Source organism: Rhinatrema bivittatum, chromosome 11 (genome assembly GCF_901001135.1).
Source record: "Rhinatrema bivittatum chromosome 11, aRhiBiv1.1, whole genome shotgun sequence".
NCBI classification, from domain to species: domain Eukaryota; kingdom Metazoa; phylum Chordata; class Amphibia; order Gymnophiona; family Rhinatrematidae; genus Rhinatrema; species Rhinatrema bivittatum.
In genome coordinates this window covers 97,789,125-97,793,112 of record NC_042625.1, presented here as the reverse complement: position 1 = coordinate 97,793,112, position 3,988 = coordinate 97,789,125, and positions in this window count along the sequence as shown.

Here is a 3,988-nt window from a genome sequence, read left to right as displayed (position 1 = left end):
GGGGGCGAGGAGCCTGCCAGCACAGCCTTTGCTTCTCTCTCTCACTTGGAACATCGGAAGGGTCTGCCATACCAAGATTGTTCATTTCTGTTCCCGAAGGATTTTAGAAAGGGTCAGGAAAAAGCAGGCGCTTTCAGCAGTCTCTTCCCCTGTGGCAAGAGGTGTCCTTAAACACAGCAGATGAAGGTCTGCTGACCTGACTGCATTATATTCCGGGTGAACCTTGCAGCCATCCACAGTCCCGACCACTGCCTCAGAGCTCCTTCCAGCTTTCCTGAACCCAGACACCGTGGTCCTGCTCTCCACCACCTCCACTGCCAAGCTGCTGATTAAACACCAAACTCTCTAGGGATACCTTCAGGGCTTCACCTCCTGGCACAGGAAGCCCAGCACCTTTTACCAGAACCAAAGTCTGGAGAATTATTGTTTTTCTATAAATTACAATTCTTGACATCCTATGATGAAAAGGAATTTCTGTCTCAGAATACTGGTTACAGGAAAATGGTTTATGCTATCAGTAAGGCAGGCCAGGTCCCATCTAAAGTGAAGCGATCCATACATTTAATATTAACCAAATAAAAATGGCTAAGTCTTGTATTCAGCACAGGCGGAAGGAAGGCCAGAAAACTAGAGAAGATTTCATAAGGATGACTGCTGTAACAGGAGCAGAGCTGTAACAGCACATGAGAAGGAAGCAGCCACCTTTCACATCATACACACTCAACAGAGCAAGTCGTTCTCCCCTAGTCCACTGAGCAGAGCAGAAGAGATTAACTACTGTCTACATTCATAATTTCAGTAGACTGAGGTCATGATTTGGCGTATGGGGAGAGTAGATCTTTCCAATGATGAGCGACATCCACCTTCACAGTGCCATGAGCTCCTCCCATTCTCAGGCAGGTAGAAATCCACCTTCACAGTGGCATGAGCTCCTCCCATTCTCAGGCAGGTAGAAATCCACCTTCATAGTGCTATGAGCTTCTCCCATTCTCAGGCAGGTAGAAATCCACCTTCATAGTGCCATGAGCTTCTCCCATTCTCAGGCAGGTAGAAATCCACCTTCTTAGTGCCATGAGCTTCTCCCATTCTCAGGCAGGTAGAAATCCACCTTCATAGTGGCATGAGCTTCTCCCATTCTCAGGCAGGTAGAAATCCACCTTCATAGTGCCATGAGCTTCTCCCATTCTCAGACAGGTAGAAATCCACCTTCTTAGTGCCATGAGCTTCTCCCATTCTCAGGCAGGTAGAAATCCACCTTCATAGTGCCATGAGCTTCTCCCATTCTCAGGCAGGTAGAAATCCACCTTCATAGTGGCACGAGCTTCTCCCATTCTCAGGCAGGTAGAAATCCACCTTCATAGTGGCACGAGCTTCTCCCATTCTCAGGCAGGTAGAAATCAACCTTCATAGCGGCACGAGCTCCTCCCATTCTCAGGCAGATAGAAATCCACCTTCATTGTGGCACGAGCTCCTCCCATTCTCAGGCAGGTAGAAATCCACCTTCATAGTGGCATGAGCTCCTCCCATTCTCAGGCAGGTAGAAATCCACCTTCATAGTGCCATGAGCTTCTCCCATTCTCAGGCAGATAGAAATCCACCTTCATATTGGCATGAGCTTCTCCCATTCTCAGGCAGGTAGAAATCCACCTTCATAGTGCCATGAGCTTCTCCCATTCTCAGGCAGATAAAAATCCACCTTCATAGTGGCATGAGCTTCTCCCATTCTCAGGCAGGAAGAAATCCACCTTCATAGTGCCATGAGCTTCTCCCATTCTCAGGCAGGTAGAAATCCACCTTCATAGTGGCACGAGCTTCTCCCATTCTCAGGCAGGTAGAAATCAACCTTCATAGCGGCACGAGCTCCTCCCATTCTCAGGCAGATAGAAATCCACCTTCATTGTGGCACGAGCTCCTCCCATTCTCAGGCAGGTAGAAATCCACCTTCATAGTGGCATGAGCTTCTCCCATTCTCAGGCAGATAGAAATCCACCTTCATATTGGCATGAGCTTCTCCCATTCTCAGGCAGATAGAAATCCACCTTCATATTGGCATGAGCTTCTCCCATTCTCAGGCAGGTAGAAATCCACCTTCATAGTGCCATGAGCTTCTCCCATTCTCAGGCAGGTAGAAATCCACCTTCATAGTGCCATGAGCTTCTCCCATTCTCAGGAAGGTAGAAATCCACCTTCATAGTGGCATGAGCTCCTCCCATTCTCAGGCAGATAGAAATCCACCTTCATAGTGGCATAAGCTTCTCCCATTCTCAGGCAGGTGGAAATCCACCTTACATAAGAACATAAGATATGCCATACTGGGTCAGACCAAGGGTCCATCAAGCCCAGTATCCTGTTTTCAACAGTGGCAAATCCAAGTCACAAGTACCTGGCAAGTACCTAAAAACTAAATAGATCTCAAGCTACTATTACTTATTAATTAATAGCAGTTTATGGAGTTTTCCTCTAGAAACGTATTCAAACTTTTTTTAAACCCACTTACAATATCTGCCATAACCACATCTTCCAGCAATGAATTCCAGAGCTTAGCGAAAAAGAATTTTCTTCGATTTGTTTTAAATGAGCTACTTGCTAACTTCATGCAGTGCCCCCTGGTCTTTCTGTTATCTGACAGAGTAAGTAATTGATTTACATTAACTTTTTCAAGACCTCTCATGATCTTAAAGACCTCTATCATATCCCCCTCAGCCGTATCTTCACCAGGCTGAAAAGTCCTAACCTCTTTAGTCTTTCCTCATAGGGGAGCTGTTCCATTCCCCTTTATCATTTTGGTCGCCCTTCTCTGTACCTTCTCCATCATAACTATATCTTTTTTGAGATGCGGCGACCAGAATTGTACACAGTATTCAAGGTGCGGTCTCACCATGGAGCGATACAGAGGTATTATGACATTTTCCATTTTATTAACCATTCCCTTTCTAATAATTCCCAACATTCTGTTTGCTTTTTTGACTGCCGCAGCACACTGAGGCGATGATTTCAATGTGTTATCCACTATGACGCCTAGATCTCTTTCTTGGGTTGTAGCTCCTAATATTGAACCTAACATTGTGTAACTACAGCATGGGTTATTTTTCCCTATATGCATCACCTTGCACTTGTCCACATTAAATTTCATCTGCCATTTGGATGCCCAATTTTCCAGTCTCACAAGATCCTCCTGCAATTTATCACAATCTGCTTGAGATTTAACTACTCTGCAGAATTTTGGGTCATCCTTAAATTTGATTACCTCACTTATCATACCCCTTTCCAGATTATTTGCAAATATATTAAAAAGCAAAGCACCGGTCCAAGTACAGATCCCTGAGGCACTCCACTGTGTACCCTTTTCCACTGAGAAAATTGACCATTTAATCCTACTCTCTGTTTCCTGTCTTTAACCAGTTTGCAATCCACGAAAGGACATCGCCTCCTATCCCATGACTTTTTAGTTTTCGTAAAAGCCTTTCATGAGGGACTTTGTCAAAAGCCTTCTGAAAATCCAAGTACACTACATCTTCCGGTTCACCTTTATCCACATGTTTATTAACCCCTTCAAAAAAATGAAGCAGATTTGTGAGGCAAGACTTCCCTTGGGTAAATCCATGTTGACTGTGTCCCATTAAACCTCGTCTTTCTATACGCTCTGCGATTTTGATCTTGAGAATAGTTTCCAGAATAATGCATGTGTTTTGCTGCCACTGTTTGCACTCACAAGTTGCCTCACTGGATGAGGGGCAGAGCACGTTCTGACCTCCGTGCCATCCTGCAAGCAGCAGAGGGGCTGGCGCGCATCCTCGTCACCGCGCCCAACGCCACCATGCCCTTTGCCCCCCGGACCCTGAATAATTGTTATCCTTCCTTTCGGTTGCCGGGTGCCCGATGCCTTCCGTGGTTCCACGGTTACTTAGCTACTGCGGTTTGTTGGCGTTTATTCCAAACGGAAATCCTTGCATAAGTGAAATTCATTTTTATTCTTATTGAGAGAAAA